The sequence below is a fragment of the Schistosoma haematobium genome, chromosome 7 (assembly GCF_000699445.3).
Source record: "Schistosoma haematobium chromosome 7, whole genome shotgun sequence".
Lineage (NCBI taxonomy): Eukaryota > Metazoa > Platyhelminthes > Trematoda > Strigeidida > Schistosomatidae > Schistosoma > Schistosoma haematobium.
In genome coordinates, this window is record NC_067202.1 from 17,964,115 (window position 1) to 17,976,689 (window position 12,575).

The window sequence follows — 12,575 nt, forward strand, 5'->3', positions numbered from 1 at the left end:
ACCTTGATGTTGATTGGTTTTTGTTGACCTTAAACCTATCATTGTTTACTTCTTTATTTTGGTTGTACTTTACTAATTCATCCTTTTAACTGATAAAAAAAGGGAATGATTGACATTCAACTATAGATTATATAATAAGCTATCAGTTTGCGATGTAGACTAGATGAAATGTGGCTAGCAGTGGAATTTAGGACGCACGTTTTTGTTGTATTTGTGATGCGTTAAAAATGGAATGAAATACACATCCTAGATTCCACTATCAGTAATAGTGAGTCAATCCGTACTAGATGCCCATGTGCCAACTAGAACTGATCAAAGTTCAGTCAAAGTTATCAAAAACACAAAAATGTAAACCATATTTAGTCACTTGAATGTAGTTACATGCTTACTATACTATACTAATATGTATTCATAACAATCTCCAACTAGACTCATTCATTTAGATGAAGTTTTCTTCTCTGAGCTGGATAGTTTGGTCGTATATGTCGTTTACATGCTATCTCGATGTCTATTGTCAAGCTTCCCAAATATTCCAACATGAATGTTCTTTGTAGCTTCATCTTTTGATCCTCTTCCAGTTCAGAGAATAAAATCATCCATTTGAGCTATAAATCTTCTCCACCATCTTCCAGACATATTTATGTAAGTTACTTACTTACTTACTTACGCCTGTTACTCCCAATGGAGCATAGGCCGCTGACCAGCATTCTCCAACCCACTCTGTCCTGGGCCTTCTTTTCTAGTTCCATCCAATTCTTGTTCATTTTTCTCATGTCTATTTCCATTTCTCGGCGTAATGTGTTCTTTGGTCTTCCTCTTTTCCTTTGACCTTCAGGATTCCATGTGAGGGCTTGTCTTGTGACGCAGTTGGGTGCTTTCCTCAATGTGTGTCCTATCCACTTCCAGCACTTCTTCCTGATTTCTTCCTCCACTCCGATCTGGTTTGTTCTCTCCCACAGTACGTTGTTGCTAATAGTGTCCGGCCAATGGATCTGAAGTATTTTGCGTAGACAATTGTTGATAAACACCTGTATTTTCTGGATGATGGCTTTTGTAGTTCTCCAGGTTTCTGTCCCAGATGTTCCTCAGTTGTAAATATGCTGCTCTTGCTTTGCCGATCCGCGCCTTCACATCTGCATCAGATCCACCCTGTTCATCAATGATGCTGCCCAAATATGTAAAGGTTTTTACATCTTCCAAATCTTCTCCGTCAATTGTGATTGGATTGGTGCATTCTGTGTTGTATCGGAGAATCCTGCTTTTCCCTTTGTGTATATTGAGACCTATTGCTGCTGAGGCTGCTGCCACACTGTTCGTCTTCTCCTGCATCTGTTGTTGCGTTTGGGATAGAAGGGCCAGATCGTCTGCGAAGTCTAGATCATCCAACTGCATCTTAGATGTCCATTGTATCCCGCGCTTCCCTTCAGACGTTGACGTCTTCATGATCCAGTCGATCACCAGGAGAAAGAGAAAGGGTGAGAGTAAGCAACCTTGCCTAACACCGGTCTTCACTTCGAACGACCTTGTCAACTGTCCTCCATGCACGATTTTGCAGTGTAATCCATCACATGAGTTCTGTATGATATTGACTATCTTCTGAGGCACGCCGTAGTGTCGAAGAAGTTTCCATAGTGTTGTTCTGTCCACGCTATCAAATGCCTTTTCGTAGTCAATGAAGTTGATGTAGAGTGATGAATTCCATTCAATTGATTGTTCCACAATGATCCGTAGAGTTGCGATTTGGTCTGTACACGATCTATCCTTACGGAATCCTGCCTGTTGGTCCCGAAGTTGGGCGTCTACGCAGTCCTTCATCCTGTTTAACAATACCCTGTTGAAAACTTTTCCCGGTATTGAGAGAAGAGTGATGCCCCTGTAGTTATCGCACTTGCTGAGATCGCCTTTCTTCGGTATTTTGACCAGAAGTCCTTCTTTCCAGTCTGTTGGTACTTCTTCCTCATCCCAAATTTTGCTGAAGGGAATGTGGAGTATCCTTGCAGTTGCCGCTACGTCTGCTTTTAGTGCCTCTGCTGGGATGTTGTCTGGTCCTGCTGCTTTGCCACTCTTGATTTGTCTGATGGCCATGCTGATTTCTTCAATTGTTGGTGGGCCAACATTGATTGGGAGGTCCGTGGGTGCTGCTTCGATGTTGGGTGGGTTCAGTGGAGCTGGTCGATTCAAGAGTTCTTTGAAGTGTTCTACCCACCTGTTTTGTTGCTCTTCAATGTTGGTGATTACCTTGCCTTCCTTGCTTTTTACTGGTCGTTCTGGTTTGCGGCGATTTCCAGACAGTTTCTTTGTCGTGTCATACAATTGTCTCATGTTTCCTTCTCTTGCAGCCTTTTCCGCCGTCGTTGCTAAATCTTCCACATATTTACGTTTGTCGGTTCTGATGCTCCTCTTCACTTGTTTGTTTATTTCCGTGTATTCAGCTTGTGCCTTGGCTTTTTCTGCTCTTGTTCGGCTGGTATTGATCGCTGCCTTCTTGTTCCTTCTTTCTTGAATCTTATCCAGTGTATCAACAGTGATCCATTCTTTGTGATGGTGCTTCTTGTGACCCAGGACCTCATGACATGTTGAAGTGATTGCCTCTTTGATCCCCTTCCAGTTGCTCTCCATAGTAGTTCCTTCTCCATTGAGTAGATCATGAAAGGCCTGGAACTTGTTGCTGGGGACTATCTTGAATTTGTTGAGTTTGCTAGTATCCTGGAGAAAGGCCGTATTGAACTTTTGTGATACTGTCCGCCCCGTTGTCCAGTGCTTCTTGAGTTTCAATTTCATCTTAGCGAACAGTAAGTGATGATCTGATGCTATATCAGCTCCTCTCTTGGTTCTCACGTCCTCTATAGTCCCCCTGAACGTTTTGTTGATGCAAATATGGTCGATTTGGTTTTGTGTAGAGTGACCCGGTGAAGTCCATGTGGTTTTGTGTATGCGTTTATGTGGGAATATGGTACCGCCTATGACCAGCTTATTGAAGGCACATAGATTTGCAAATCTCTCACCATTTTCGTTTCTTTCTCCCAGTCCGTGTCGTCCCATGGTATCTTCATATCCAGTGTTGTCCGTTCCAACCTTGGCGTTGAAATCTCCCATCAGAATGGTCAGGTCCTTTGTTGGGCACTTCTCGACGATTGACTGCAGCCTATTGTAGAATTGATCTTTAGCGTCTTCATTGTAGTCGTTGGTAGGCGCATAGCATTGGATGATGTTCATTGAAATGCCCTCTTTCTTTGTTTTAAACGACGCTTTGATGATCCTTGGTCCATGAGATTCCCATCCTATAAGTGCATTTTGCGCTTGTTTGGACAGCATCAATGCAACTCCTTGTGTATGTGGTGCATTTTCTTCTTCATGGCCGGAGTATAACAGGAGCTCTCCTGTAGTTATTCGTTGTTGTCCAACTTGTGTCCAATGTGCTTCACTGATCCCAAGTACCTCTAGGTTGTATCTTCTCATTTCTGCAGCAATTTGGAAGGCTCTTCCGGTGTCCCACATTGTACGAACATTCCATGTACCTAAATAAAGTTACTTTCATCATAATTTAGAATCATGATTTTCAAAAGATTATAGATTGTAACCAACGAATAAGAATTCAGTCAAATCAAATGAATTAATGTTATTCTTGACTTTTGCTCTTTTTAAAATCAACATATTTGTGATTAGTATCAGAAGGGGTCTTGTAGAGATTGTAGCAACTTCAAAAGTTGAGATCATGAGTCAATTCAAGCTAGACCATCATGGAAAGCCTGGAAGCACTGGACGGCCGTTTCGTGGATGCGCACTACTGAGGAGTTCCACAATAGAACGAAACGGCCGTCCGATGCTTCCAGGTTTTCCATGGTAGTCTAGCTCCAATTGACTCATGATCTCAACTGTTGATATTTGGGATTCACTACTGGTTAATTATTGAGTATGAACTGTGTTATCACTTGTGACCACCGATTAGAGGTCATTGAATTATCGATCGGACCAAGGATGCGTAAAACATATGCGACCAGCCTAGAGTCCTGATTGGTCCTGTTTATCGGGATAAAACAAACTGATTTAGCTACTGGTTTAAGTAAGCTTACATTGAACGAACTATTGTAAGTTTTAAAGTAGTTCAAGGTAATCTGTAGTGATTCCTAGATTTAGTATTTGTGTTTATGAGAACACTGATTCACATGCATTCTGAATTCTTTACACTTTAGTATTATAATCAGAGATATGACCACTGGACTATTCAAACCTCTAATAACGTATTCCAGAAATGGTATATTTTCACCTACAATTATCAATCAACCCAAAACTTTGGTCGAAGACTTTCTATCAGCCGTCTCCATCTGTATAACTTCTAATCTATCATTATTCAGATTACTGTGAAATCATAAAAAATGTGCGAAGGTTCATATAAAACAGCATATAACTGCCATTAAACTTAAAGAAAGCAAATCAGTCAAGTATTTACAGACAAAAGAAACAAGATTACATGTGCAAATTACTTACTTACTTACTTACACCTGTTACCCCTCGTTGAGAAGCATAGGCCGACCAACAGCATACTCCATCCAACTCTCTCCTGGGCAATCATTCCCATTTCTTTCCAGTTACTGTTCATCCTTTTCATGTCCGCTTCCAATTCTCGATGCAATGTGTTCTTTGTTCTTCCTCTTTTTCATTCCTCTTCATGATTCCAAGTCAGCGCTTATTTCAAGGATGCAGATATATCCAGCTAACAAGTACCAATTTGGACAAAACTCGTATCCTGTATTCCAGTGCTAACCACTATCCATCCATCTTTGCTTAGAATGCTTGTGAATCAAGGCAATACGCACAGTATGCACATATACCATTAAGAGACTGATCAGTTGCAGTCTTAAACATCAATGGGAAAATTCAATTAAAAACTATTTTACTAAATGAGTCCATGATAATTTCGTTTAATATTTATACTACTTACAAGTAGTTTAAACATATATGAACAATAATTTCGAAACTATGTGGTATTTTTCAGATAAATCATGATTACTTAGTAGGTTTATACAATCCAACCGTTCATTCTTTGACAAAAGCATAAACCAAATTATCACAACTTCACATGAATTTTCATTTAAGACTGCTACATGATATTAAGAGGATTAATAATCGTATGTTACTGATTAGCGTTTTGTTAGAGAGTTAGTTTTCTACGGGATGGGGTCGCTAACCCCATACCCAACCCTCCTCCTTTACCCGAGCTTGGGACCGGCAGTAACTCTAGAAGATCTACAGGAGGAGTTAATAATGAAATCATAAGAAATGTGCGAAGGTTCATATAAAACAGCATATAACTGCCATTAAACTTAAAGAAAGTAAATCAGTCAAGTATTTACAAACAAAAAAACAAGAAAACATGTACAAATTACTTATTTACCTACTTACTTGAGCCTGTTACCCCTCGTTGAGAAGCATAGGCCGACCAACAGCATACTCCATCCAACTCTGTCCTGGGCAGTCATTCACAGTTCATTCCAGTTAACCTTATTATAATCCTAAAAGTCTTTTATATTCTTCTCTATTGACATTTTATCAGCTTTCCCACTTGTAACTATTTGATAATCCTTCTCTCATTTCATAAGTTGTGTTCAAAACATGATCGTTATGTTTTCATTTGTATTACGATAAATCATTGATGTATAATTATGACAGTTATATGATTTATCTATGCTTATTCAAATGGTTGTATCCTGATTGAAAAACCATCACTCTAATAATGTCATACATTGTTCAAAGGTAAAACAGATCACATATTGTCTTATGAATGAGTGAGAAATACAAGCGGACTATGTATACATATATATGTGGTCAAATGCGGTCATTTCTGTTTAGCTGTTTGAGCAAACATTACCAACTGAGTATTTCATGGAGAATCCTAGACTTGATCTAGAGGATTTGAAATATCTTAGTATCGAGAGATAAATCTATGACAAGGAGTGTTTAAGGCTTAAAGGCTACCCATGAAGTTTTCCTGATCTAATCTTAGATAGTGATCTTTTCTGCTGTATCCATTTTTATTTATTAACCTGTGAAAACATGATAGAACACTAGATTACATTTGATTCAATGTAATACTCGTTCAGGGAAGCATCATTGATGAACAAGAAGGATCCAATGCAGACGTAGAAGCGAGGATTAACAAAGCAAGAACAGCAATCCTACAATTGTAGAATATATGGAACTCAAAACAACTATCTCTCACTCAATATCAAAGTTACAATCTTCAATACGAACATCAACACTGTTAGTTCTATGGTACGGAACTGAAACTTTGAGAACCACCACAATCATCATCAAAATAGTACACATATTTATAAACAATTGTCTGGTTAATCAACAAATCATAGAAAAAACTATTCAATCAAGGAATCTTTTTTAAACAAGTGGATAGTCAAATTTGAACATTCACTAACTGACAGTGAAACTTATGTAGTGATGAGTAGATCTGATTACAAGTTTCATTTGTTACTAATTTTTGTCTTCTTTGAGTCATTCCATTTTCCCAGCTCCAAACTCAACTTTACCATCATAACTCATTTGTTATTTCACAGGTTGAAATCATGAGTCGATTAAAGCTAGACCACCATGGAAAACCTGGAAGAACTGGACGGCCGTTTCGTCCTAGTATGGGACCCCTCAGCAGTGCACATCCACGATCCCGCACCACGCCGGGCTCGAACCCAGGAACTACTGGCTTCGCGCGCTAAGCGCTTGGCCGGCTAGACCACTGAGCTGGCCGGTTTCCAACGGTGTTAATGTCTAACTTCAACCAATCCACTAAGTTGCGCCACCGTACACCATTGTCTTCAGTGAGTTACTATCTCACAACAGACCTGCTTGAACTCCACTAGTAACGGCTTCTCACCAGAACTTCAGGGGTTTTTCCCGAAGTCAGTCACTAGTGTGCAGTTGATTATTATCAGTATGGGCACAACTTTGTGGATTGGTTGAAGTTAGACATTAACACCGTTGGAAACCGGCCAGCTCAGTGGTCTAGTCGGCCAAGCGCTTAGCGCGCGAAGCCAGTAGTTCCTGGGTTCGAGCCCGGCGTGGTGCGGGATCGTGGATGCGCACTGCTGAGGAGTCCCATACTAGGACGAAACGGCCGTCCAGTTCTTCCAGGTTTACCATGGTAGTCTAGCTTCAATCGACTCGTGATTTCAACCTGTGAAATTTCTAAAACTCTCCACAAAACCCATTCTCATTTGTTATTGTTTGGCTTGTATTTTCCCGTTGAAGTTTAAGACTGCAAATGATCAGTCTGTTATTGGCATATCTGCATACTGCGCGTATGCCTTGATATTACCTTAATTCACAAGCTATTTGTAAGCAATGATGGATAGTGGCTAGCAGTGGAATCCAGGACGTGCGTTTCGTCCTATTCGGGACTCGTCAGCTGAATGTACCTGAATCTCAGAGTTGATGTTCACTCTGGGACTCGAACCCAGTACCATTCGCTTTAAATGCCATCGTGTTATCCACTCAGCTACTGAGTCCTGATAGTCACTTGCTTACGCAATGGCGTGAATTTGAATTCACTTGGTATTGTTTGGCTTGTATCTTACCATCACCACTTGTATATAACTCACTATCTCATTATATTCGATTAGAGAAATCTGATCAATATACGGTAGACGGTATCGATTGAAATATATAATAATCCATTGAAATCTGTTGTTTGTTTTGTTTTGTTTTGTTTCCAACAAAGTCTTGAAATCATCAAGCAGTAAACTGTTGCTAGACAGATTTACGGAAGTTTCAGTCCGGAGTAATCAATGAAGAGATTGTCATCCTCATTACAAGACACTTCATGAATGAACACTGTTGAAGAGAAAGTTTACAACATAATGCGGAAAAAAAACTATTCAGTTCCCCTTAGTAATCCATAGTTTTCAAAGTGATCTCAGATCTTTCATTTAAACAACTATACATTCAAACAATGATTCACTTGGTATTGTTTACTTGAATCTTCCAATTGATGATTAGGACAGCAATTGATCAGTCACTTAGTGGTATATGTGGATACTGTGCGTATCGGTTCGATATAACCTTAATTCACACGCATTATAAACAAGGATGGTTGGTGGCTAACAGTGCAATATACAAGACACTGTTAGCAACAACCTATTGTGATAGAGAACAAACCAGATCCCAGTGGAGAAAGAAATCAGGAAGAAGCACTGGAAGTGGATCGAACACACATTGAGGAAAGCATCCAACTGTGTCACAAGGCAAACCTTCACATGGGATTTTCAAGATCAAAGGAGAAGAGGAAGACCAAGGAACACATTACACCGTGAAATGGAGACAGATATGAGAAGAATGAACAAGAATTGGATAGAACTAGAAAGGAAGGCCAAGGATAGAATGGGTTAGAGAATGGTTGTCGGCGGCCTATGCCTCACTGGGAGTAACAGGCGTAAGTAAGTAAGTAAGTAAGTAAGTAAGTAAGTAAGTAAGTAAGTAAGTAAGTAAGTAAGTAAGCGTTTCTTCCTATTCGGGACTCGTCAGATGAACACACCTGCATCTCATAGTTCATATTCATTCTGGAACTCGAACCCAGTACCGTTCGCGTCAAACGCCATCACATTATCCACTTAGCTTCTAAGTCCTCATAGCCAGTTGCTTATGTAATTGAGTGATGTTTAAATTCACTTGTTATTGTTTGTTTGAATCTTCCAATTGATGATTAAGACTGCACTTGATCAGTCCTTTATTATCATATGTGCATTCTAAGCAAAGATGGATGAATAGTGGCTAACACTGGAATGTAGAATATGCATTTCATCCTATTTGAGACTTGTCAATTGGATATACTTGTATCTCAGAGTTGATATCCCCTCTGAAACTCGTACTCATTATCATTCACCTTAAACATCATCATGATATCCATTTTTCCTACTGAAATCCTGATAACTAACTTATTTGTGCAAATTCATTGGATACTATTTACTTGAATCTTTCATTGATGATATAGATTTCTTTTTTTTTTCTATTTATTCAATAAAAAACGTTTCATCTTGTTCAAACATGTTCATCTATAATGTTCTCTTTGAACATTGTCATGAGTTAACTATCAATATGGTACTTTCTTATCATAGTTGTAGTATAGTTAACCTTATTATTAAATGGTTACATTATATCTAGAATACAAAAAAAGATTTTTGATAAATAAAAACAAACAACAACAAATAACCGTAAACAATTTGAACAGTTTTTATAGCCACCACCCTCCAACCCTTCAACCTTCCACCCTCCCTATTTTAGTTAGTTCATTAAAAAAAACATTCATAAAATCAATAATATTTTTTTTCTTTTTCAAAATGCAATACAATGTAAATGAATAAACAAATATGTTATATTATTTAACTTATGAGGTTTTCATAAGATTTCTTTCTTTTTTTTATTTTGTTGCTAAAATACCATGATACAACTGAGGGTGGAGTTAGTCAGTCAGTCAGTTAGCAACAACGTAGAACTTTGTACGTACGTACGTACGTACATCTGTTCGAGTTGCCATACCACATTAGCACAGAGATGCAGTTGTCAATTCAAATCCCGTAGTGGTAGAGATAGTAAAAGTATAAGCAGTAATCGGAAAGATTAAGGTTTGAAGATGTTATTCAAGGAGTATAATCTAGTGAAATAAACTTGGAAAGAAACAAAAAAGGGAGATGAAGAATTCAGAAGATTAGAATTTGGGAGAACACAAAGAGTGGATGCATCTGCTCCATTGCAAACGATTTTGAGCCATGCCATTCAGAGTCTCTAACCATCGGTTGCTATCATCTCGCGGTCCCCAACCAGGTAGTCTACACCTACCAACATGGCTCAGTCCACTTGTCAGTGACTTCATGGATTTGTGCCATGTTTTGGTCTGGCCGTCCCTACCTTTCTTCCAATCTACTCCTATACCATTGAGCATTGCACATCGAGGCAGTTGTTGGTTGGGCATACGTAACACGTGTCCCAACCATCTCAACTGATGAGGTTTCACTACTTCATCAATTGATTTGCCATCCTTACCTAGTACCCATTTCCTAACAACTGCGTTACTTACCCGATGGTCCCAGGATATACGAACAATGTTTCAAAGACACCTATGATCAAATACTAGTAACCTACGAATATCCTCTACTCTTACCGGCCATGTTTCACTGCCATAAAGTAGGACGGGACGAACTGCTATGCAGTAAACACGTCCTTTGGTTGATAGACGGATATCTCGCCTACGCCATAAATGACGCAAGTTGGTAAAAGCTAGTCGAGCCTTCTGTATCCGTTCTGAGATTTTGTCTAGGGTGGAGAGAATCAGCTCTTCCTCTCCAAATGCCCTCACATGGCCACATACATACAGCCATTACTAGGAAAGTCCTACTCACTTCATTCTCGCCGCATTGTTGTGGTTTACGAAATTTAGAGCACGAAAAGAAATTGTCCAACGCTTTACTCAGGTAGGTGGGTACGGGAGATCTACATAAGGGAACTGGAAATCCTGATTCCAAACTAATGGTGCACATGGGCTCCAGGATCCTGAAGGAACAAATGACGTATGAACCAATTACTAGCCAGTGGCTACCATGGAACTGCATTTCTTAACGTTGCTCCACTGCCTTATGGATCAGACCTTTAGGTCGAACGCTCAGGGTACGGCCCCTTGAGAAAACCACATGTTTCGGTCTGTGCACTAGGGTACTATCACAACCTTTAACAATGACAAGTTAAAGGTCAACAATAACCAATCAACACCGAGGTCTACAGGACAAGCTGTGAGCCATATATGGAGAAATTTGAACACTTCACTTCTGTCTAAAGTTTGTGCTGATGATGTTGTTCAGAATAACAATGAAAGCTCTACGTCTAAACTATTCAGCTCAGAGAATAAAACTCTATCAAAATTTATAACCATCATTTGGTCCTAGTTATTAGGTGGATATTCTCTAGGTCACTCTAGCGTCACTCAAAGGTTGTTCATAAATTTGTAGTGTCGGTTATTATGCCAAGCCCATATACCTTATTCGAGCTTTCGGACATCCCATCCTATTCATTTTACTTGAGCCATACATTGACCTTGTTATTTATTCGCTTATCAATCTAGACTGTTTTTATATGAGTGTATATGTGTGTGCCCTTCTTATCCCATTAATCACATGTCTGTAGCTTTATTTTGTCTGACTATAAATATTGAGTAATGCCCCGGCTTGAAATGGAGTTGGCTTCCCAGCCATCTTCCATACATGTCATTTTTGCTTTGCTATGTTTCATTCGCTTCATGTACGAAATATATGTATTCTCAAGTCAATTCTCGTTATTCGACTTCTTTAATTCCGTTATTGGATAACGCGATTTAAGTCGACGATGATATACGAGAATAGGCGATAACAAACATTTATACGCTCTAAATAGGAGTCAGATCAACGGGCACAAAAAATTATAATCTCACCATAATTTGCTTATATCAAAACTAATCAAATAGGAATCCTTGTTCCTTCCTCGACAGAAGGAGTAGATTTATAAAGCATTATCGATCAACACTAGATCCAATTGTAGGAAAACATGAGTTAGAATTTTATTGTACCTACATAGAAAATGTACTTGTCATAGATTCAAACAAAAAACAAAGATGAAAACAATCAGATATCAGAAGGTTCGTGGATGCGCACTGCTGACAATTCCCACAATAGGGCGAAACAGCCATCCAGTGCTTCCAGGTTTTCCATGGTGATCTAGCTTCAGTTGACTCATGATCTCAACAATTGAAATCAGATATCAGCTGAATAAGGTAGTCAACGTTTTTTTCCATTAAATCTTTTGATTGTTAAAGACCATGTGTGTTGTGATTGAATTGAAAGGAAAAATATCACAAAGTTATGTTCTTCATTTTCTAGGTAAACAACAATAAGTCCATAGAATACAGTTACTCTTTCACTTTCCCCCATCCTTAGATATATTTACTTATATAAATACTCCTATGAAGTTAGGTACATAGGATGTACACTATTTCCAACTATCATAATTACTTACGCCTGTTACTCCTCGTGGAAGATCTTAGGCCGACCACCATCATTCTCCATCCAACCCTGTCCTGGGTAATCCTTTTCAACTCTTTCCAGTTGTTATTCATCCTTTTCATATCTGCTTCTACCTCCCGACGTAATGTGTTCTTTGGCCTTCCTCTTTTCCGTTTCCTTTCACCATTCCAAGTTAACACTTGCCTCGTGATTCAGTTTGGTGATTTCTTCAATGTGTGCCCTATCCACTTCCAACATCTTTTCCTAATTTCCTTCTCAGTTGGTAGATGGTTTGTCCTCTCCCACAATAGATTGTTGCTGATGATATCTAGTTAACGGATATTGAGTATCTTACATAGGCAATAGTTTGCAAGTACTTGTATCTTTTTGATGATGTTTTTAGTAGTCGTTCTCTACGTTTCAGCTCCGTACTATTGAACTAACAGTGTTGACGTTCGTTTTGAAGATTGTAACTTTGATATTGCTTGGTAGACAGTTGTTTAGAGTTCCATATGTTCTTCAATTGTAGGAATACTGTCTTTACTT